Source organism: Meles meles, chromosome 12, assembly GCF_922984935.1.
Source record: "Meles meles chromosome 12, mMelMel3.1 paternal haplotype, whole genome shotgun sequence".
NCBI lineage: Eukaryota > Metazoa > Chordata > Mammalia > Carnivora > Mustelidae > Meles > Meles meles.
This window is the reverse complement of record NC_060077.1, coordinates 72,125,366-72,149,980: the sequence shown is the minus strand read 5'-3', so window position 1 is coordinate 72,149,980 and position 24,615 is coordinate 72,125,366. Positions and strand designations below refer to the sequence as shown.

At 46.4% G+C, this 24,615-nt stretch overlaps 1 protein-coding gene across 2 annotated transcripts in view; it reads right to left on the bottom strand.

The window, feature by feature from the left end:
* The window catches only part of MAPK4 (mitogen-activated protein kinase 4), a 146,095-nt gene extending 125,336 nt beyond the window's left edge, over positions 1-20,759 (bottom strand). For both annotated transcript variants that reach the window (XM_046025983.1, XM_046025982.1), the window contains exon 1: positions 20,578-20,759. The gene's annotated coding sequence lies outside the window, so the exon portion shown is untranslated. The remainder of the gene's footprint in view (positions 1-20,577) is intronic.
* Between the last annotated feature and the right edge of the window lie 3,856 nt (positions 20,760-24,615).

Sequence of the window (24,615 nt, the reverse complement as noted above, 5' to 3'; positions counted from 1 at the left end):
GTGGTCCCAGAGAGGAGCCCAATGGGAGCCTGGACTGGCAACCAGCCAGAGGACTCATGTTCTAGGGCTGCTCCTCAACCATATGTTCCTGTTGGGCTATACCTGCTGTTCGTAAACACCTCATGCACACTTGGTATATTTAACCGACATTCTTCCATGTATCTAGGGATGGGACACTGTAGTAAAAATGCTTTGTTTCTCTCAGCAAGTGGACACAGGAATGTTACTGTGCTTGCCAGACCCCTAATCAGCCCACCAACCACTTCTCCCAACATTGTATGTGCATGCTACTCAACCCTCAGAAGGTGGAGTCTCCTTCTCCTCCCTATGAGTCTGGACAGGCCTCGTGACCTTGACCAAAAGGTGGTGGTGGAAATTACGTTGACTCCAGGACTTTTGAGCCCAGGTCCTAAGAGAACTGGAAATTGCTGCTTCTTCCTTCTGCAGAAAGTCTGGCTACCCTGAAACCACCAGGCTGTGAGGAAGCCCAAGCCAGACCCAGAAAGAGACCACATGGAGGAGCACAGAGTAACAAGACAGGCAAGGGAAGCCTTCTCCCACCTTCTGGCCCGGCCCAACACTCTCAGCCAGCAGCTGAGAGCAGCCAATGGAGTGCCAGGTGATGCCACATGGAACAGAAGAATCACCCAGCCAAGCACTGCTCAAATTACACAGTTTTGAGAATAAATCATTGTTGTGTTAAGACGCCAGGTTTTGGGGCTGGGTGGCTCAGTGGGTTAAGCCTCTGCCTTCAGCTCAGGTCATGGTCTCAGGGTCCTGGGATCAAGCCCTGCATTGGGCTCTCTGCTCAGCAGGGAGCCTGCTTCCCCTTCTCTCTCTGCCTGCCTCTCTGCCTACGTGTGATCTCTCTCTGTCAAATAAATAAATAAAATCTTTAAAAAAAAAAAAGATGCCACGTTTTGGGGTGGTTTGTTATAAAGGAGCAAATAAATGAAACAGCAATGTCTCACCATTCCACCACAAAAACAGCACTCAGAAATAATGACATAAATGATATCAGCAACTATCTAGACAGAGAATTCCAAACCCTCTTGCAGCAAACAGCTAAAATCTGTTATTCAGCAGCAGTCTTGAGAAGTTAAATATGCTGAAAGGTTCTGAGGGTAGAGACTTGAAGCCTGAGCTCCAAATCACTCTTGACCTTTTGAATTATTCTGAATTTTGGGCAAGGTACTCACCCTCTGCACCTGTTTCCCATCTATGACATGGAGATAATAACATCGCTCCTGGGATGCCTGAGTGGTACAGTTGGTTAAGCAGGTAAGCATCCGACTCTTGGTTTAGGCTCAGGTCCTCCTCATGGTCATGAGATCAAACCCTGAATCGGGCTCCATGCTCAGTGTGGAGTCCGCTTGAGTTTCTCTCTCCTTCTCCCTCTGCCCCTACCCCTTGCATTCTCTCTCTCTCTCAAACAATAAATAAATCTTAAAAAAAAAAAAAATGGTAACACCTCTCCTATTTACTCTACAGACTTCTTGTAGTAACCAAATGAGGTAGAGTATATTAAACGAGCTTTAAAAGAATGATGAAAATTTTCTACTAGCTGACATTTCGTAACTTTATTTTTTCAGATTGACGTTTTTACAGTAAACATCATGAAAAAGAGAAAGAGAAGGCACAGCCCCCTTCACATGACCTTAGAACAGACTTCCAAGATGGTACCCAATGTATGGCAAACCTCATTCAGGGACAGACAGCAGATGGGATCGGGATAAAAGCAGCTTTGCATGAGCCAGCCAAAGTTTGAACAAAGTCCCCTTGGACATCTGGCCAAATGTTTCTAGCAACTTTGTAGCAAAAAAGTCCTAGCTGGGCATTCATTAGCAAAATGTTTGGGACTGCACTCAGTGAGGCATTCAGATGGCATCTCCTTGGACAGCATTTCTCTTCCTCTGACCAGCAACAAGGGCAAGCATGGACTGTGGGTCACACCCACTCCTTTCTGCTCTCACCTGCCTTCCAGTCTGAGGCAGGTTGCCAGCTTGCCATCCTGCAATCTGTTCTCATATCTACCGTGTTAGTCTGAAGCAGCAAAAGTCACCTTGGAATGGGTGACCTACACTTCTTGATGTCATTATCTCAGAGCACAGACTGCTCACTGACACTGGTCATCAGTCTAGATCCCTGCCTTCCCCAACAGCAGCCCACTCAAGGCTTCTGGGGGAGCCTCTAACTCAGCCAGTGGTGAGACCCGACAGCCTGAGAGGAAGGGGCACAACAAGGGAGACAGAGCCTACACAAATCTCCATCAGTCTCTCTGGGTCATGATGAGACCTGGCGGAATCGATTTCCTCAAGAGCCACTTGTTGGAGATGTATCAATTACGGTGTGATGAAGAGCCCTACGAGAGGAAACCACAAATCAAATTTTCATTACCAGATGAAGTAAGAAGTACCACAAATGAAATCCATCAGTGTTGATTTTTCTCTACGATGGGCCAGGACAGATGAGAACTTGCTCCTGCCAACACCTTTTGCACCCGTGCCTACTAAACAATTAGCCCGCGGCAGCCCTCTTCCACATCCACGACCTCCTTCTGCAGGCACAATGCAGTCACTACCGCGGTTGGCCAGGAGGGGGTCTGCCCTGATTCAGAAACCCCCGGGCCTCCAGAATGCCCAGCACTGGTGCCGTTTTAAGGGTACTATGAATTTAGGAGACTGGCCTGGGTAAGTCCCCAAACTAAAAGCCTGGGAGGTTGGGGGGCTGGCCTGTGACTCAGGTTTGTAATCTGTTCTCAGAGTGGGAGCAGGAGAAGGATGCGTGACTCCCAGGTAGAACCAAGAAAGAAAAAGCCAGAGCTCCCCAGAGATATACAACCCAACCCACTAGGCCGTCATTCAGGCTAAGTAGGCGGGACTGCCCCACTCCCTTCCATGCTGGCCCTTCAGGGCCCTCCTGCTTCAAGGCTGCCCTTGACATTTATTTTAACTTACTTTTCCCTGAGAAACAGTCTAAGTAGGGGGAACATAGAAGGCCTGGGTCCCCATACAAGCATACGCAGGAGATGTTCAAAGAGCCAGTGAAGGCACCTACCGGAAATGGCTCTGAAAAGACAGAAATGCTGAGCAGAGGCCGAGGGTGATGCAAGGACAAGATGACATAGAGGTCACGCCCCTGTGGCCTCCTCACGTCCCAAGGGGACTCCTGTGACAGCCTCCTGGGTCTCCTGCAGATGCACGCTCCCGCCAGGCCGTTTCCCAGCTTGTCGGCAGATCTGATCATGTTACTCTCCTGCGTGAAACCCCCCAGGGAACTGCCTCGCTTTCAGATCAGCCCGGACTCCTCCACGTGGAGGACCAGCCCTGGGATTTGGCCTCTGCCTGCTTATCCAGACTAAGCTCGCTCCCCATCAGTCACCCTAAACTACGTGTGCGCCCCACAGCAGCCTCACTCCTGTGCTCTTGCATCTTTGCCCGCACTGCTTCCGGAACACTGGCCCCCTGCTCCTCCCCTGGCAAACCCCTACTCATGTCCCCCAGGCTCCATCTGCTCCCGGGAGCCACCTCTGAGCCGCACTGCCTCCTCCCCGTGCGATCGACGGAAGCCCCAGGCTGAGAGGCCACTTTAACTCTTCATCCTGTGACCATTAGGTAGATCTGCAGCCACCCAACAATGTCCTTTCCCCAAACACCACAAGTGCCATCTGTGTGCTTCCTTCATAGGGCAGTCCCCAGACCAGCAGTCAGCACCACCCCAGAAGGTGTTAGACGGGCCAATTCTGGGGCCCCACCCCAGTCCTACTGAATCAGAGAATCTGGGTGTCGCCCCAGGAATCCGTAGTTTAACACTTCTCTAAGGGACGCCGATGCACACTCAAGTGCGAAAACCAGTGCCCTGGGAGCCTTCCAAGAGCACAGAAGAGCAGTTCAGGTTCAGCTCCATAAGCAGCTCCCGTGAACTCTCCACCTGGCAAGTTCCCCTCTCCAGGATGGTGGAGCCTCCCCACGGCTGCAAGCAGCTGCACTGGCTGGGGCCAGATGCGGAAATACTTCCCCTCCCTGTACCCCTTGGACTAAACAAGAATCACCTAGGGAACCAAGGAAACCAGGCAACTCTGTGCTTCAGGGAGCTCTCAGGAACCCTGAGCAGTGGGCGGGCTCTCGCAGAGCCTTGCCAATGGGACAGAGTTCACCTCGGGCTACATCCAGGGCTGGAGCACCTTGCTCTTCCAGAAGCCAGTTTCTGGTTGTTTTTCTCCAAAGGACAGTGTGAGACAGACACACCAGGAGTATGACAGGCAGATCAGCCACTCCTATGACAGGTAGAGAAAATGCAGCAGAGCAATCAGGAAGACCCTGGCTGTCAGTTCTGGCTGCAAACTCCACTGGCGAACTGAATTATTGGGTTTTGCTGCCCACTCTACCCCAAATCACTGCATAACACGTCCAAGCCTACAGAAATGTCCAAAGAACCAGAAATGGACTTCTTAGCACTGGCTTCTCTTATAAACCCTCACATCTAGCTTTCATTTCATACTTTATTTTTATTGAACACCTGCTATGCACAAGAGCCAGGTCTCATTCACCCATGGATTGCCACCTCGGCTGCCCGTCAGAATCGCACGAGGAGCTCTGAAAAAATTCTGATGTCTAGTCTAGACCCCAGACCCATTAAACCAGAATCTGGGGAGTCAGACCCAGGCATCAGGATTTTAAAAATTCCCCAGGAGATTCCAATGTGCAGCCAATTTGGGGAACCATGGTTTTAAATCTTGATGTCTGGATCCCACCCCAATCCACATAAATCAGTTTTTAGGACTGGAGCCTGGGCATGTCTGTGTAACACACACACACACACACACACACGGAATTTTCAGAGACATCCATTATTGTGACATCCTTTACAACACTGCCTACAGGAGCTAGTGCCTCCGAGGACTGTATGAATCTGATAGTGGGTGCCACCAAAGGTACACAATTCATAAAGATGGCATTTTCACTAGTGAGTCCGACCCTCAGGGCTCCCATGGTCCCTACTCAGGCTTCCCTACTCAGCGGAGAGACTGCTTCTCCCATTCCTTCTGCCCCTCCCCCTGCTTGTGCTCGCAGGCACACTCTCTCTGTGTCAAATAAGGAAGAAAATAAAACAATACAATCTTTTTTAAAAAATTCTTTTCACAACTTTGATGCTGTGTGCCTTGATTTGCCCAACAAGGGAGGGAGATTTTTACCCTACGGTGAATGAAATATGGTTGGGATATGTTTCATCTAAAGGATTCCTATTATAAATCCTTTTCTGGAAATACTGATGTTTATAGAGCAAGTGTGCTTTAAAAGAGGTAAGCCTGCAAAACCACTCATTAAAACTTGGAAAAATAAGCTCAACACACCTCCTCTTCTTTTTCAGATTACCTCTGCACAGTTGCTGGTTTTAGTGTGACTTTTTTTTTTTTTTTTTTCCACCACTGACCATTCATCTACATGCCTGATGCCCAAGAGAATTATTCTCTGTAATTCCTGTTGCATCAGGAGGAGGGCTGGGCTGGAAGTTAAGATAAGTGGGCTCTGGGTCCCATGTCACCTCGAGTTCCCTAAGTGATCCAGAACAAGTTACTTGACTGTCAGGTTCTTCATTTACAAAACAGGAGAATAAGTCCTCGCAAGGATGGTTTTCTTCCAGTTCAAACATCATGTGGTTCTCATTTGCTTGTGGACAATGACATTAGCCTGCTGGAAATGGCTAAGCTTATTACTTTGTTTTCCTAAAAATGGGTAATTATTTGGGAGAAAGTACCTTGAGTTACCAATTCCATAAAACAAAGATTAACTAATAAACACTCCATAATGTCCTCGATGCCACAAGCCTGTGGAAAGCAGAGAAATGGCCTATGCTGATAATATTAACAAGGAAAACAATTATACATCTAACCATGCTTTCAGAGAAGGAAACAGATGTTATGGCATGAAAACAGAGAGGAGGCAGCTTGGAGCACTTAGGAAAGAATGTCCAGAAGCAACAGAACGGTTCTTTCTATTAAAGTTTCTAGTTAAAAAAAAAAAAAAGTTTCTAGTAAAGTTAGGGTTAAAGGAACAATAAACGTGGCTCCTAGTTCTAAACTTCCCAAGTACTCACAACGTCGCCTAAGACCAGCCACCCATCTTCCCCAAGCTCAAGGCTTCCCATCTGTCAAGTGGGTATCATACAATATGGACGCAATGTCCTGGACAGGCCACTGGGAGGCTCAGAGAAGACACCAGTGCTACACAAAGCCAGGGAAGATCTACTTGAGCCTGTGTCCCTAACGATTTTGATCTAGTGATCTGTAAAAAACAGAATTTCCAACTGAGAAAGGCATCTGGAGATAAAATTCAGAGCTGATGGGATCTCCTACCGTGGCTTCTTTCCTTTCCCTCGCCTTAATTCCCCTTATTTACTTCTCACATAAAAATATGTGCTTATTTTTTAAGCAGTATAAGAAGGTATAAAATAAAAACTCCTTTCCCTTACCTCCTCAATCCCCAGTTGCTTCTTGCTTTACCACTACGAACAATGGCTTCTGTGTCCTTCCAGAAAAAAGCTTGCACGTAGCACACAATCATCACTGTACGTGTACACGGTCCTGTATCTGCCCCGTCTATCTAGAGCTAGACACCTTCTTTTCCAGGTATCTATTACTGGAGAGGAAAGATCTCATTTCAAATAATCTCAGTTTAGGCAATATAGTTTTAGATTACTGAAATTGGACATTGCTTTTAGTGATGATAATTAAATAATAATGCTATTATTATTTCTTACAATAGGAAAGGGGGGAACACAGCAAGTTATTTAATATGTTATGGGAGCCAATTCCTGGATTCAGGGGTGCAGGGCAAAACACTGCATTGTTTGTTGGTTAAATAAGAGAAAAGTCAGCTGTTAAAGGACCGATAAACCTTTGGTTCTACAGATATGCTTCTGAATAAACTGAATAGAGAAGTCAAGGGATTTTTTTTTTTTTTTTACCTCCCTTGTTCCATAAATGCATTTCAGGTTCACTTTCAAAGACAGCTCACAAAAAAGAAAAAAAAAAAAAAAGAGGGGGGCAGGGGGATGGGTTCAGGATTAACAAATTCACTGAATAACTTTTGAAGAATGAAGGCATACACAAAAATTTAAAAACAAGACTTTGAGCTTTTAACTGATGTAGTTTAATAAACCAAAAGCATCTTCACATTGGACGTGTACTTCCTGTCATCCTTCATCCAACGAAATTAATAAGGACCTAAGTCTTTTTATTTGTCTTTACTCTCCATTCAGCTCCAGAATATGGTACAGTATAGAAAAAATGAACACTTATTTAGGCCATGACATGCCCAAGACCATTTACCACACATACACTCACTCATACTGTTAAATAATGGTCTTTCTCCTTACTCTGTACATCCTAAATTTCTCTCTGTCATTTTGATGGCACGCATTTCACTGGCTTTATTACACAGCAGATGGGTGAGTTGTTCAAGCCCTCTTCAGTGTCCCACACAATGGGCATTAAAACTCTGTAATGGGGCACCTGGGTGGCTTAGTGGGTTAAGCCTCTGCCTTCGGCTCAGGTCGTGATCTCAGGGTCCTGGGATCGAGCCCCACATCAGGCTCAGCAGGGAGCCTGCTTCCCCGACCCCCACCTCTCTCTGCCTGCCTCTCTGCCTACTTGTGATCTCTCTCTCTCTCTATCAAATAAATAAATAAAATCTTTTTAAAAAAAAAAACTCTGTAATAACTGGTCAAGACATTTTTCCTTTCTCTCCTCCAATCTGGAAAGCTCAAAGCAGTCCAGTATAGTTCCTCTATTGTTACCTATGTCTTACCTCCCCTTCTTTTTTTTTTTTTTTTTTAATATTTTATTTATTTGACAGAGAGAAATCACAAGTAGGCAGAGAGGCAGGCAGAGAGAGAGGAGGAAGCAGGCTCCCTGCGGAGCAGAGAGCCCAATGTGGGGCTCGATCCCAGGACCCTGGAATCATGACCTGAGCCGAAGGCAGAGGCTTTAACCCACTGAGCCACCCAGGTGCCCCTTACCTCCTCTTCTAAAGAGGTTTACTGCAATTATCTTCCTGATTCTCCTTACAAATAAAATCATTTCAGATTTCTGAATCCCTTTGTCCCTTTTTTTCCTGCTAAAAATGCTGTAACGCTTTATTGTTCTGAATCGTCTAAAAAGTTCTGAATGTTTGGTAAAAAGTGCCATTGCCACCATATAGAGAAGGCAACGTCCTGGTCTGCATGACACGTACAGAGCTTCGCTCGGCTAACTTTGTCTGAACTCCCCATGGTTCTCACATATGTTACTGAAATTGTAGCATATTATCTCTTATTAGCAGACAAAATGGTCTCAAAATGGCCGGAAAAAACCTCAAATTCCAATTAATGGAGAATTTGACCATAGGAATATAGACCTAGACTTGATGGATCTCAAAATAACTATACCTCTTTAGAAAAAACTTTAAGAGCCTACGTTACCGATAAATAAAAGAAATGTGGATGTGTCCCTAAAGTGAATCACACTGCAGGAATTAATTTACTTCATCTCAGCCTGAAGACATTTCAGACATCATAAATTCTTATGGCTGGTGGGCCTTCTAGTAATTTTGCCTCTAAAAATAATCATGGAAGGGTTCATTTTCTGGGAGAATAGAAAACTTTCCTCTTCAAAATTAATTAAGTCATTTATCCTTTCTTCCAAAGGCCCCAGTCACAATCTAAAACTACCTGGCAGTGGAATGATAGCTTCGTTCCTTAAAGGACAGTTATTAAAGCCCAATTGGAGGATTTCTATTTCTAGCTAAGAGTGGACCAAGTTACACATACATACACACACACACACATATACTCTTTCCTGGGTGTGAAATGCTGTAAGAGTAAAATAAAAATAAGCTGGATAAATCATCAGGGGATATAAAAAAAAAATCTCCGTGATCTCCAAAAAGTTGGTGGAGATACCCTCCCACAAAACAAGCCCCTTCTAGAGAGGCAGACCCCTACTGGCCAGACCTTCCTTGCTTTACCCAAATGCTACACACCTGAAGAGTGAGAGCAGACCGTGCTTTCCTGGGCTGATAGCAATTTTCTGAGAGGACAGCTCTGAGGTTCCCAGGGAGCAAGGGACCCCAAAATAAAAATTAGAGCCTCCCTCAAAAAAAGGTAATGGATGCTCTGCTAAGGTAAGCGGAGGAGGGTGGCGGAGAGGGGCTACCCGCCATTCTGTGCCTCTATGCCCAACCTTTTCGAACTCAGAAAATGTATTTTTTTCACTGTAAAATTCTCTGGCTTCAGGAAGGTTGGGGAAAAACATCTATGAGAGTTGGAGCAAAGTAGGGGGAAAATATATTTGGCTGGTGATCCTGAGAACACATGGATAAGCATGTGACTTCTGAAAGCCAGGAAGGATTACGTAAGCTTCTTTGGAAACATAAGATTCAACAAGAGTCCCCTGGAAAGGCCACCCTGACTCCTGAGCCGGGACACAAATAGTTCAGTCTCTACAAGGACTAGACTTGGCCATGGGTGAAATATTCTGCTTTCCATCTAGAAATGCTGGGGACCAGGTCGAATGGAAGAAATGTTACCTAGCTAAAATACAGTCTACTCGTTTTCCTTCTTAATGGTTGCCAGAATAGAAAGCATCTTCTTCCCTTATCATGTCCCTTGGTCCTAAATTCTCATCTTTCTGCAGGCCGCTGTGGACGAGAAGGCAGAAACCAGATGGAGACAGGTGACTGATGGGGCTCCAGATGCCACTCCGGCAACTGCTTTCTCTGCCAGCTTACCTGCCTTATTAGGAAAAGCCTAAGGGATTGGTCTCTTCTATGTAGGGAAACAGATCTACGTTTAGCTGGATGCGGTTTGCAGGAATGTATTCATCCCAACCTCAGCTTTCCAGCTAAGACCAGGATGACATATTGGGAGTGGTGGAGAAAGTTCCCTGGGCATAGGCAGGCCAAGAGCAGCAGGTGCTTTGTGCTCCTCTCCTGTCAGTCTCTAAGCTAGATCAGACTCACTTCTACCTCCTCCAGCTGCAGTGAACTGGGTAATTTGAACCAAACTTCCCTATGAACATAACAAAGAAACCTACAGGAAATATTTTTAAAAATTTTTCCTAAAGCTAACAAGATGAGGAGGGACTTCAGACTTAAGATCTGGGAGAAGGAGGTCCAGAGATGGGGGCCTGGATATGAGGGGCTACTTTCACCGGGTCAGATGGACCGTGAATCCAAAAGAGGAAGTTAGGAGCCGAGCAGCACTTCCGGCGGCCTCACAGTCGGGGGGCCAGGATATCCCTAGGCAACAGGCCTGGTAAACCACTTCACACTTTCGGTTAGGACCCTAGGAGTGAGAGGAAACAAACAATAAACTGGTCTGACTTCAGACATATGAGTGACCTAAAAAAATCTTGAGTCCTCAAACTGATCCAGGATTCCTGGTACCCCAAAAATCCTGAAGAAGCTATTTAAAATCATCTCTAAAACTCCTGTCATTTTTAACCAGGATCACTCAGAGCCTCAAATTATTGCATTTCATCGATCTTAAATATCACTAATTATATGACTGCACTACTATTTTAGGTGCCAGTGAAAAAGAAAAAGAAAAAATGTTAGGTAGCTACTTTAGGTACCAACTATAAATATAAGACCCCATCAAGTGTAAACCACTTGATTAAAGTGTTGGGGGTGGGGGGGAAGTACATCTTAAAATTGATGAGATGATATTTATGCAAATATTTTTTCAAAACAATATCTAGCACACATTCAAAGATAATCAGGCACACAGGGAGATATAACACAAATATGAACCAGCATGATAATCAGAACAAACAACAGAAAGAACAGACGCATAAGTATTCCAGATGGAAAAATTATAACACACAGAATGTAAAACAACAATACTTACTATGGTCATGGAGGTATAAGTTGGGCTTAAACACTTCAAAACAAGGAAACAGGAACTACATAAAAGTAACAGTAAAGACTTGAAAAAGAACTAGAAATTTTAGAATTGAAATTCAGTTACTAAAATTAAGAGTGTCACAGATGGCTTTATCTGCAGATTAGATACAGCTGAAGAGACACAGTGTGATTTAGAAGACAGGTTAGAAGAACTATCAGAATGTCACTAGGAGATATAAAAAGGATGGAAAATATGGAAAAGAGGGTAAGAGACAAAGAAGTTATAGTAAGGAAATTTAAGATAGTAAAATGACCTTACAAAACAAAGTTCTCCCAGAAATAGGCAAGAGAATTCCGAGGAAGTTGCTAATAACCCTAAGCTCAGCTCCTTCAAAGAGCAGTTACACCACTGAGGCAGGTCACCTCACTGAAGACCCCGAGATAGTATAATCCTGGTTAAAAGTTGCAATGCTGTGATTTATGAGAAATATGTATTTGGCCATTCAGATGACCAAAACCTATTCACGTCCATAGTTCCTGGATCACAGCACCCAAACCTAGGAAATCTCCTGAGCAAGAAGAGCAATGGGAACAACTTTTGTCATAATATTTGGTCTTTATCCTCAGATCGTGAAATCACTCCAGAGCCAAAAAAGTGAAATGAGTAGCTTGTTATTCATAAAAAGTCCCACTCCTTACCACAACTGGATTTACGTTAATCAGGTGACTCTTGGAAAGTACCTAAGGAAAGGGCCTGGTTGCCAGGGGAACTAATCATGAAGAGAGAGCAATGGAACTTTCAGCCCTACTCCCTGACTTCCAAGGAGGGGAGAGGAACCAGAGGTTGAATCAGTCACTAAAGGCCAGTGATTTAATCAATCATGCCTCTGTGAAGCAACCTCCATAACAAACCAAAAGGAAGGGGTTCAGAGAGCTCCTGTTTGGGGAACCTGAATGCTTTCACATACCACTGTGCCTGGCCCCAAACTCCATGTGGCAGAAACTCCTTTGTTTGGGACCTCACCCTATGTATCTCTTCATCATGCTGTTGATTCATACTCTTGAATATCCTTTGTAATAAACCAGTAATCTAATGAGTCATCAGGTCTCCTGAGTTCTGAACCACTTTAACAAATTCACTGAACCCACGGAGTAGGAAGTGGGAACCCCTGATTTACGGCCAGTCCGTCAGGAGCAGGGATGACAAGCTTGCAACTGGCTTCTGAGGTGGAGGGTACTCTTGTGAGCTGGAGCCCATAACCAGTGGGATTTCATGCTCTCCAGTAGATAAGACTAGGAATTGAGTTGAATTGCAGGACAATCAGCTGGTGTCCAAGATTTGTCTCAATGCGTGGGAAGAACGGCCCCCTACATTGGAATTGGTGATCAGAACTCTTCTGAAAGAACAGGCGACTATGGTTATTTTACCTTTCAGTGCTTCACTCTCCTCATACATGAACGGATATGGTAAAACACTTCACAAGCTGTGAACGATTGAGAATTAACACCTGTGACGTACTAAGTACTAAGCACTAAGTAAGTGCTCACTATATGCCGGTTGATACCAAGGGGATCAAGCAACCTGTCCACCCAACTTTGTTTTAGGAACCAAAGATGCAGCTCCACCACTATCAGTGGGTTGGGCCGCTGCCTTCGGCTCGGGTCATGGTCTCAGGGTCCTGGGATCGAGTCCCGCGTCGGGCTCTCTGCTCAGCGGAGAGCCTGCTTCCCTTCCTCTCTCTCTGCCTGCCTCTCTGTGATTTCTCTCTGTCAAATAAATAAAAATCTTAAAAAAAAAAAAAAAAAAAAAAAAGAACAAAGAGAATTTAGCCTAAAACACAGCACCTGGTATGTTGGAACTGGGGAACATTAGGGTAGGACAGAATTCTTCATAGAATACCCAGATCAGAAGTTTATTGTCTTTCCTTTTTTTTTTTCTTTTTTAAAAGATTTTATTTATTTATTTATTTATTTGAGAGAGAGAGAGAGAGAGCATGAGAAGTGAGAGGGTCAGGGAGAGAAGCAGACTCCCTGCCGAGCAGGGAGCCCGATGTGGGACTCAATCCCGGGACTCCAGGATCATGACCTGAGCCGAAGGCAGTCATCTAACCAACTGATCCACCCAGGCATTCCTGTCTTTCCTTTTTAAAAAATGGATTTTATACGTGCAGATCAATTTTTTAAGCCACTAACCCCGAATAGAAAAAAAGATAACAAAAGATACAAACAGGTAACAATCCTATTGAGAAATGTTTAGCCATATTGGTAACCAAAATGCAAATGAAAGCAATAGTGGCATATTTTCCACTTACCAAATTATAATTTTTTAGAAATAAAATGCCCTATGGGCACCTGGGAGGCACGGTCAGTTAAGTGTCTGACTCTTGGTTTCATCTAGGTCGTGGTCTCAGGATGGAGCCTCAGGTGGGGTGTGACACCGAGCATGGAGTCGCTTGGGACTCTCTCTGCCCCTCCCCTCTGTGCTTGCATTCTCCCACTCTCTTGTTCTCTCTCTCAAATAAATAAATTAATCTTTAAAAATAAAATAAAATACCCTATGCTATCAATGATTTGGTAAAATCATTTCCATTTTTGGAACGCAATTGGTTAGCATGGTACATTTCCACTCCTGGTTGAGTAATTTCACTACCTGTAAATGTATACCAAGAAAACAATCCAAATTATAGAAAAAGTATGAACACGAAGTTGTTCATTGCAATAATACAGCAGTGAGAAACTGGGAGAAAACAACGTTCACTAACAACAAAATACTGCAATTAACAGGCTTCCAGAGTGTTGAATTGTGTAGCCATTAAAAGTCATGTTTACGGGGGCTCCTGGGTGGCTCAGTCAGTTAAAACCTCTGCCTTCAGCTCAGGTCATGATCCCATGTTCTGAGATTGAACCCCACATCAGGCTCTCTGCTCAGTAGGGAGCTTGCATCCCCCTCTCTCTCTCTGCCTGCCTCTCTGCCTACTTATGATTTCTGTCTGTCAATAAACAAATAAAAAAATCTTTGGGAAAAAGAAAAGTCATGTTTACAAAGAGTCTGTAAAAATACAGAAATTGTTATAATATTAACTGAAAAAATGTATGAATTACAATTATATGTACAGTATGATCTCAAGTGTGTTTAAAAACTGAGCTGAGGAAAAAAAAACACTAAAACAGCAAAATATGATTGGGTCAAAGGATCATGGTAGGACTTAAAAACTTTTTTTGCTACTTCCCATAATGCACATGTAGTACTTCTCTAAATAGGGAAATAAATGTTTTTGTTCTAATTACTTACTGTAAAGATAGTATCAAAGAGCATTAAAGGAAGTTCTTTTTATTTAAAAAAATTCTGAGATCTAATTGACATAAAACATTGTATTAGTTTCAGGTATACAATGTAATGATTCAAAATCTGTATATATTTTGAAACTGTATATATTGTGAAATATAATAAATCTAGTTAACATCCACCACCACACATAGTTACAATATTTTTTTCTTGTGATGAGAACTTTGAAGATCTACTCCCTTGACAACTTTCAAATATACAATCCAGTGTTATTAACCATACTCACCACTCTATGTATAAGAAGTTCTGTAAAATAATCTCATTCCACTAATCCAACTCTTTCCGTTTTTTCCTGGTTCTTTACAATACTATTCATACGCACACACACCTTTGGCACAGGTGTAATCAGTGTGAATTAAAGGTTAGTGCTACCAGGATTCGATGACCTAGAAACTCTTCTCCTGCCTGGACCTCCCTCCACTAATATGTTCTAGCAACCAGGAAGTCAGAACAATATTCCAGTGACAACAAATGCCAAAGGGGATGGGACAAACTCCTGACCCTTCGCCCAGCATTGGCACTAACCTCTGTGTAACCCTGGCAAGCCACCTAACTTCTCAGCCTCAGTTTCCCCATTTATAAAACTGGCCAAAGAGAGATGCTCACTGATCCCCCAAATCCCTTGCAGGTTATAATCTCTGTGCTTGCATGCAGATTTGACCCAAAATCTCCAAACAGATCTTGACTCTTAAAAAACTCTATATATGGGGCGCCTGGGTGGCTTAGTGGGTTAAATAAAGACTCTGCCTTCGGCTCAGGTCATGATCCCAGGGTCCTGGGATCGAGCCCCGCATCGGGCTCTCTGCTCAGCAGGGAGCCTGCTTCCTCTCTCTCTGCCTGCTTCTCTGTCTACTTGTGATCTCTCTCTGTCAAATAAATAAATAAAATCTTAAAAAAAAAACTCTAGGGGCGCCTGGGTGGCTCAGTGGGTTAAGCCACTGCCTTCGGCTCAGGTCATGATCTCAGGGTCCTGGGATCGAGTCCCGCATCGGGCTCTCTGCTCAGCAGGGAGCCTGCTTCCCTCTCTCTCTCTCTGCCTGCCTCTCTGTCTACTTGTGATCTCTCTCTGTCAAATAAATAAATAAAATCTTTAAAAAAAAAAAAAAACAAAAAAAAACTCTATATAGAAATCAAATCCATTTAAACACAAATGGAAAACTAGCTATTTTTTTAAAATCCCTCCTATAATAAATCTTCTCATAGAGAGTCTTTTTATTTTTGTTAAATCTAGACATTGACTTATTGACAGTTCATTTTTACATACAGTCAGTCACATTTAAATACTAAACCAATAATCATAGCACTTTCTCTTCCTCACTGAAGGTAGGCTGATTTAGATTAAGGAAAACGACAGAATGAATGAAAAGTCTGAAATATAGAGATTTTTTTCTAGTTTGTTTTATTATCTTAAGTTTTCAAATACTTTAAATATTTGCCTACCCATGCCCCCAAAAGGCATTTCCTATCTAGCCTGTTGCAATACAAGAAGTCTCATTCCAGTCTTGGGTATAGAAGTATGAATATAATAGATATGAATCAATGAAGTCTTACTGTAAAATTTCCCCATACCATTATAATATGCTGAAAAAGAGTTTCATTCACTTTCTGAATCAATAACTTGGGCACTGGGCCAACCTCGCTTACAATGTGTGTTAAGGTACTTCTATCCACTAGAGGAACTCACACAGCCTCCTGCTAAACTTGAACTAACCTTGCCCCACAAACGTACTGTGGGTGCTGACCTGGAGTTGCTGAAGCTATGAGAGTTTCTTTCCGAGAACAGACAGTAACAGAAGTTCAGGCCACCCTGCACTTAACAATTCTAGCTTGATCCGCGCTAAGTCAAGTCTTGGAGAAGCTTCTCTTAGCTCTTGCCGGTCGATGGATAGAAGAAAGTCTCTACTTTCCTGTTCTTACAGCCACAGCTGTCCGGTCACTCCTCTCCTCTTTCCCAGAGGTAGTTTTACTCGAAGCTAATGAAACGGAAATCCCTCTCGCAGAATCCTTCCAATGCTCTAGCAACAGTTTCACCTGGTCATTCCGTCCTTGGCTTAAAGAGGACCCCTCAATTATATAAGCATCCTGTCCCACCAGAACTAGATCCTCTCCCCACTTCCCTCCCCACTGCTGCCCACCAGTCACTGCCCAAGCAGCAGCCAGGATGACCCTGTGGGCAATGGTGGCTGCCAGTGGTGGCCGGCTCTGTGGCCCACAGGTCTGGTATGTTAATCAGCCACATGCTGGGGGAAGAATTTGAGGGTTTTTTATTTTTTTTTTTTTTTTTGCCTCACAAGACTGACTTGACACCAGGAGCAGATTAGACTATGTGAGAAGACAAAGGATGCTTTGCTGATTTCTGAAATGATTCATATGCGAAGTTCCACAGTTAATTTCACATTTACTAAGTCCCCATTATTTTTTTTCCTAAGTCGCCATTATTGAAAGGAACCAAGTTATGTTAAATAAGGCCTCTCCCAGAAAAGTAAGAAGGTATAGAGAATGGTACATATTCACCAATACCCCTTAAAACAGTGGGTCTCAGTCAGGGGTGATTTTGTTCCCCAGCGGACATCTGGCAACAACTGGAGACATTTCGGATTGTCATGACTTGGGGCGGTGGGGGGGGGGGGGGAGTGGGGGGGACGGGGACACTACTGGCACGGACTGGGTAGAGGCCAGGGATCGTGACAAACACCCTACAACACACAGGACCGCCCCCATGACAAAGTAGTACTCAGCCCACAACATCAGCAGCGCTCAGGTTGAAAATCCTGCCTTATAATAAGGAGCATGTGTAGACGGGTAGAGAAGCAAAGATTCTGTCTGGAAAACGATTAACCTTTAAACACCAGAGCAAGTGCAGGTCGGGTGGACAGGTAGCTCAGGCGGAGCTGCTATGACTTCAGTCACCACACTCAGGTAAAAAGCTCTAGACTCTCAGGACTTCGAGGACCCACCTGGCCAAGAGTGGCTGCATGAGGAGGTGGTGGTGTGATTCCAGGAGCACCAGGACCCCATTCCCTCCAGCACCCACTTGTCTGGGCTTGAAATCTTCTCATGGTGGACAAAACCTTTCATTCCATAATGAGGTTTAAAGTGCAAAGACCCCCAGAAAAATGAACAGTGACCTACATTCATATTCAAGGGAAAGTGACTGATGACAGATTGTTTTTCCCCTGTAGTTCCCCTGTAGTTTTCATACAGTGAAAGGCTCTGAGCAGCTCAAAGGGGTGCACGCGGAGGAAGAGAGGACAGGGAGGGAAAGGGTAAAGAAATGGGCAATACAGCCTTTGGAGAGAAATGTCATCTACAGACCATGCCTGAGCCTGCAGGGAGGTGGGGATGCAGAGAGGAAAAAAAAGTCACATTCTTAGCCTTGAAGAAGATTACAATCAAGTTCAGCTCAGGTGAAAAAACTCCAGGAATGCTTGAAAGAATGGCAGGGATGCAGTGCAGTCCCTGCAGCAAACAGCAGACAAAGGTCCTCACCAGCGCTGGGAGCACAGTGAACCCCAAACTGTGCCGAGCTCTGGATTCCTGAACCCTAGCGAAGTCATGGACACAGTAAAATGCTCAGGCAGCAACTCTGTGAATGAATGAAACTATTCTAGAGGAAGAGCTATCAAATTCTTCGTTGGTTTTCCTTCACACCTTTGCTTACACAATTTTTCTCAATTTGGGAGGAAGCCTTGGTTGGAAGTCTTCTCTGCCCATATGAGTCCTAGTCCATGTCGCAAGGCCAGTTCATGTTATCTCTGTACATTCCTGACTTCACCCTCTGTGGGTTCTTCCTCTGCTCTGAAGTATAGGGCCTCCATGCCATGCACTGAAAGTTTACAACATATTTCCTATGTATCTTTTATAATGGGCCTAATTCCAGAAAGGATTTGAGGGGGCTTTCAAGTTCATAACAAAAAATAAGACAATGTCGTTTAGAAAGAATTTAAGAGGGAAGCTGGAGATAGTCTGAGAAGAAAAAGATCATTGTACCAAAAAGTTGGGATGAAGCAGTTACCAGGAATTACTGGAGGCCAAGATAAGAAGATGAACATACTAGACATATAGAAAGACACCATTTCATGAGTGCAAGATTTTCTTTGCCAAATTCTAGGAGGAATATACTCCTGGCTTTTTTCAAGTTTGCTATGCAAACAGTCAATTTACATGTTGATCTCAAGAACTCTGTTAGGTCCTTTAGGACAGAATACATCTTAGGGTCTACTTCCCTGATAGCAGCCTATATTAAACGTAAGTGCTCAAATATTTGCTAATAGACTAATGACCTGCAGGTTGCTTGCAAGTTTGAATATTCCATTGTGTCTCTGGATCCCAAAAGGATCAGAGTAATAGGAGTCATCAAATCTCTCAGAGGAAGGACTATCTGATTCTCCCGCTGAGTCCCCAGCCCCCCAAATGATGGGATTTTAAAGATAGGCTCACCCCACCTGCTGTGACCAGTTTGAAACTAGGGGCAGGAAGGTCCACACAGACCCTATCTTCGCTATCTTCGTGCCTCCCCCCACCCTGTTCATGGTTTAGCTGATTGGCCTTTTGTCTGTCTTTCTGTCAGCACCGCAGATTCTTATCCCTTTGAGTGTCAAGGCTTTGCCCTATTAACCTTTAATTCACCACATTAACTAGCAGGGTGCTTTGCCCCAAAGAACTGCCTTTTTTTCATTTTTCTTTTGGTCTTTTTCAGTGTAAGAAAAGTGAATTGGAAAGGGGTCCCTGAGCGGGTCTTTTCATTATTCTGCCTTGTTCCCCCTGACCCCTCCACCTGGAGGGCAGAACACCAGCTCCTCCCACACCACATGACAAGCAGTCCAGAAAGGTTAAAATGCAATTTACTACAGGAACAGAAGACTCAAGGGTCCAAGGACACATTCTCTCTCCCTTATTTCCAAATGCCCCCCAAAAGTAGGCTGGAAAATCTTTCAGCAACACACACACACACACACACACACACACACACACACACACGAGGTAACAAAAAAACCTTTGTACACAGAAGGTGCTCAGTAAATATCTATTAAAATAAGGTCACAGCACAACTACCTTGAATACAGTAAACACTCAATAAATACCTGCTAAATTGAAAAGTTTGTCACACATCTACTTTGTACGTAGTAGATGCTCAATATATCTTTTAAATTAAGACGATCGTAGGACTTCTGCCTTGCCCAAGGTAGGCCCCCCGTGAGTGGCTATTAAATCTAACAGTAGTAGACGCTCGCTCAGAGAACCCGGGCAGAGGTGACATCAGTCAAATCCCAGGCAGAGATCCATGAATGGAAATGCGCGTCTGGAGGTAGCGCTTTCGAGAGAGCCAGAGAGGCGCGTGACAGTGCGCGGTCGCGGCGCTCCGCGCGCTTTTTCCAGAGCCACGGACCCACCGCCCGCTGCCGGGCATTGATGAGCGATCGCGACCCAGTCCCCACCCAGGCGCGCGAAACGGCCGCAGCCTCCAAATATCACTTCGGGGCTGCACCTGGAGCTCCCGCCACGGCCTCCTCCCGGGGGTATCCGCCCACTCCGGCTACTCCTCGGATTCCGGAGAGTTTCGGGCAGAACAAAAGCAAACGCCAGCGAGGCTTCCGTTTGCTTCGCCGATGGAGAGCAGCCGGGAACAGGCTGGGGAAGCCGGCCCGGGACCGGGCTGCGTGGTCAAACCCGATCCGCGGCTGGAAGCCGCCTTCCCTCCGCAGCCGGTTCAGGCTCGGGATTGCAGAGCCGGGGAGAGCAACGGGGCTCCCTCCCCGCCCACTCGGGCGCCCGGAGCCCCAGCCCTGGGGCAGCGGGAGGGCAGACTGGGTGCCTCGGTCGGGGGGGGGGGGGAAGCTGTATTAACCCTGAATGAAGCGCGAAGGAGGCTGGAGGGAAAGATGCTAGGGAACTGGGGCAGACCCCACAACCGAGATCCGAATTTGAACTCGCAGTGCGAACCGCCCCTCAGCGCCCCCAGACGCACCGAACAGCCTGCGGGGGTGGGGTCTCCTCCACGGCGTCGGGTCCCTAAAGCCTCCTCCCCTACACACCCCCTGGGGATGCCCAGCGGCCACCTTCCCGTCAGGACCACAGATCCAGCGACAGCCTCACCGCGCGGCTGGCCGAGGAAGGGGTGTTAGGGGGCGGCCGCGTCCGTCTCGCGGGAGACACCCCCGCGCGGAAACTCGCTAGTTTGGTATTTGCCAGGTTTTCCGTTCGGATTTTTTTTTTAAGGTGAGGTGGGGGACCCGGGAGAACGGGGAAGTAGCATTTCTTCCTTTCGCCCGGCTGCTCCGGAGCCCGCTGAACTCCGAGAGGGGCAGGCGGCAGAGGAAGAAAGAAAGCGGAGGGGGAGCCACTTACCCAAAGCAGAGCCCGAGAGCGCGGCGGCCCGGGCGCGAGCGGCGCCTTTGTCTGCGGTCGCGGCGCCGGCGCGCTCGGCCAGGCGGGTCCTAGCCCCGGCGCGTTGCGAGCTCCCGCGGGCGCACGGACAGCCCGGCCCGCGGCTCCGGCTCCCGCTCCGGCTCGGGCTCCGGCTCCGCTCTGGCCCCCGCCCGCACCGCCCCGCGCTCGCCGCCGCCGCCGCCGCCGCGGCTCCGCCCCGAGCCGGGCCCCGCCCCCGGGCCGCCGGGCCCCCACCTGCTGCGGCGGCGGGCGCGGGGGAGCCTGGCCTGGGCCGCCAGGGGCGGTCGCCTCCCTCGCGCGCCGGGCTCCCGCCTCCCCAGCCTCCCGGCCGGGCGCTCGCGAGGCGCACGGCCCCTCTCCCACGCAGCCCCCAGCGGAGGCAGCCGCACCTGAGGAGCCCGGCGCCCGCGTTTTCTGAGTCGAGCCGCCGTCCCGGGGTAGTCTGGCCTTGCCGCCCGGGCGCACGTCCTCAGGAGTCCTCCATCACCTTAGAAGCCCGTCCTCACTTTTGCCCGGGGAAGGGCACCCGTCGGGCTCTGTCCGGGCGGCATGGGGCGGCGGGAAGCCGGGTCCTCCCGAGCCCCGGTCGAAACCGGGCCTCCCAGCCTGGTCAGCCCGGCGCCTCTGCAGCGGCCAGGGGCGGGGGCGCGAGGGGAGACCGAGCCTGCGGCGACCGGGTGGCCGGTTTGGAGCCGTACGGTCGCCCGCCGTCGCCGGGCCAAGGGAGACCCGGATGGGCGGGAGAAGGAACCGGGCGGAGAGTCGAGGGGTCGCGGGGTGCACGTGCACGGGTCCAGAGCCTGCCCTGGATTCAGAGCAGGTCGCCTGGGCTGTGGATCTGTGCTCACTTGCAGGGCCGGGATAAAGGGAACAGAAGGGACCGGGCTTTGGAAGCCAGAGAAAAGGAAAGGAGAGGCCACTAGACATAACGCTGGTAATAACCAGTGTTCAGGTGCCGCCTTCCAGCGAATCCAAAGGGGTCCATACCGATAAGGTGTGTCTCTTAATGCGTTTCGCCCCAGTGGAATGGCTGAGGAGACACTTTTCTAAGCAGAGAAAAAAAATATGATAACCTAAATAGTGTATAATGAGGTCACTAGCGGCTTTAGCGGCCCAAGAGCCCTCCCTTCTCCCAACTCCCAAAGCCTTCCGAACAAGAATAGTACTTTGACACTTCATAGGGTCCGCTGTATCCTATGGTTATTTCTTCTTCACCTCTCCTTTTCTGCTTCCAGGGCCTAGGGCAATTCCAGGTATGTAAGAGGTGCCCAGTAACTGTTGAAAGCATTAACGGTTGATTTATGTAACTGCTAATTATAACGTGGGCAAAACACAAAGATTTTTAATTGTGGGATCATATCAGAAAATGCATCAAGTGGGTAGAACAGTGATGGCCATATGCAGGGTGATAACTACTAGCTCTAATTATTAGGTAGATAGAAATGCTATTAATCACATGTATGCAGGTAATACGTTAAGGTTACTTACCGATTTAAAGAGGGCAGTTATCTGGACCTTCATTAACCTAAAAGAATAGGTAAGGATAAGGAGAGAGTCTGTAACAAGCAAATGTGTGTACATCTGTGGTAACTTTCCTGTGTACGTTTCCCAAAGAGAACATTTTAACATTTGCTTCTTTAATTTTCATTACAAATAAGTATTATCAAGTCAGTGGGTATGCATAAATATGAAATAATCTGTTAATTTATTCATTTTTATAACATCTTTTCTAGGAAGGAGGAATAAGAAGCCCCAAGGATTCTCATTTTGTCCAAAAAAGCTAGAGAGGCAAACGTCCCACCACATTAAGCCCACTAGGCTGAGAGTCTGGTGGGTCTGAATAAGGAGACTGACTCAGGACAATGCCAGCAGAACTCCTAGTCTCCCTCCTGGGTGTTTTAGATCAGTGTCTTGGGTCTGTGAAACTGCTCTTGGGAGCAATGTGGTTGTCCACGTGAGATAATTTATCTCTTCCATTTGGCAACTGGGAAAATGTAATTTTCTCCGTGTGATGAGCATGAGTGAATGGCTCATGCATAGTGAATGGCTGTCCTCCAAATTGTGGGACGAGGGTGTGAAATATGCATTTTAATATCAGAGTCCATTACCGCACAATGCCAGCGGAATGAATAGGAACTGGGATATTTTATCTAGACACCCTCACATCAGAATCACATGGGGTTCTTCTATGGATGCTGTTATTGGGAAACAGTTTATTCCTTATTTTTATCCCCACAGAAGAAACATTTCCCAAAGAAACAGCTGGCCTAGTTAGGGTAAGAAGAAAATAGCCACATAGAGCCCAGGGGCTGGGAAGGTCATCAGGTAGCTTTAAGACTTCTTTTCTTCAAGTGGAGAAAATGTACCAGCATTTCCCCTACTGCCTATGAGTAGATACCCATCAGCTGTACCGGGGTATCTCTGCCAGAGGAGCTGATGTCTTCAGTGATCCTGGAGGATACAGTGGGAGGGGAGTTGCTGCATTGAGCAGGAAAATGCCGTGCCACCTGGCTTAGGGTATTTACAATATGATGTTTTTGAAATATTGTTTCTGTAGGCAGAATACTGTGTATTATATTGCCCCCATGCATCTGTTGAAACCTAATCCCCAACCTGTGGGTGTTTGGAGGTGGAGCCTTGGGTAAGTGATGACGTCAGGAGGGTGGTGCCCTCAGGAATGGGGTTTCTGCCTTGGAAAAAGAGACCCCACCACAGAACTCCCTTCACTCCTTCTGTCATGTGAGGGCACAGTGAGAAGATATCCGTGAGCCAGGAAGTAGACCCTCACTGGATACCAAATCTGTCAGCACCTTGATCTTGGACTCCCCCTGCCCCCAGAACTGGGAGTTTTGCTGTTTATAAGCCACTGGGTTTCTGGTATTCTGTTATAGCACCTGGAATGGACTAAGACAATAGAGTAACCATCCTCAGGAAGGGCTAGTATCTAAAATGAGGTACGAATGACAGTCTTTCTCCATAAAACTACCAATAGGACTTTTTTATTGTGATATATAGTAAGAAATATATTTGCTCTTGGCCCCTGGTTCCTGGCACAGAACTCCTCAAACCCTAGGAATTTTCTGGGTGATTAGAGCGTCTTTTGTCATTCATAAGGGGTGTCAATGATACCTCTTTGAGTTTATTCTAATGAGATGACTTAGGGTGGGCCCCACCTATAACCTCAGGATGAAGCTGGTCACCGGATAAACCTAGTGGTTAGAGGTCTGGAACTTTCTGCCCCACCTACCAACCTCTGGAAAGATGAAACTCTGTACTTGAACAGTAAGACTTGCTGAGTTGCAGGGTTGGTGAACGCAGTCAATAGGGGGGAGGACAGTGAACTCCAGTTCCTTGGGGCCAGAAGCACCTGCGTTGGGACCTTCCGGACCAAGCTCTATGTATCTCTTCATCTGACTGTTCATCTATAACCTTTATGGTATTTTTTATAATATTTTTAAAGGTTATTTTATTTATTTATTTTAAAGATTTTATTTATTCATTTGAGAGAGATACAGAGACTGAGAGGGAGAGAGAGAGAACGCAAGCAGGGGAACCAGTAGAGAGGGAGAAGCAGATTCCCTGCTGAGCTAGGAGCCTGACATGGGACACCATCCTGGGACCTGGAGATCATAACCTGGGCCGAAGGCAGACACTTAACCATCTGGGCCACCGGAGCGTCCCAAGATTATTTATTTTAGAGAGAGAGGGCAGAGGGAGAGAAAGAGATGCAGATTTCCGGCTGAGCACGGAGCCTGCCACCATGGAGCCAGACATGGAACCTGGCGCGGGGCTGGATCTCAGGACACTGGGATCCAGACCAGAGCTGAAATCAAGGGTTAGCGGCTTAACCGACTGACCCAGCCAGGTGCCTTTATAGTTTCTTTTGTAATAAACGATAAACATACATAAATGTTTCTTTGAGTTCTGTGAGCCACTCCAGCAAATTAATGGAACTCGGGGCGGGGGTTGTGGAAATCTAAAGTGGGCAGGGGGTAC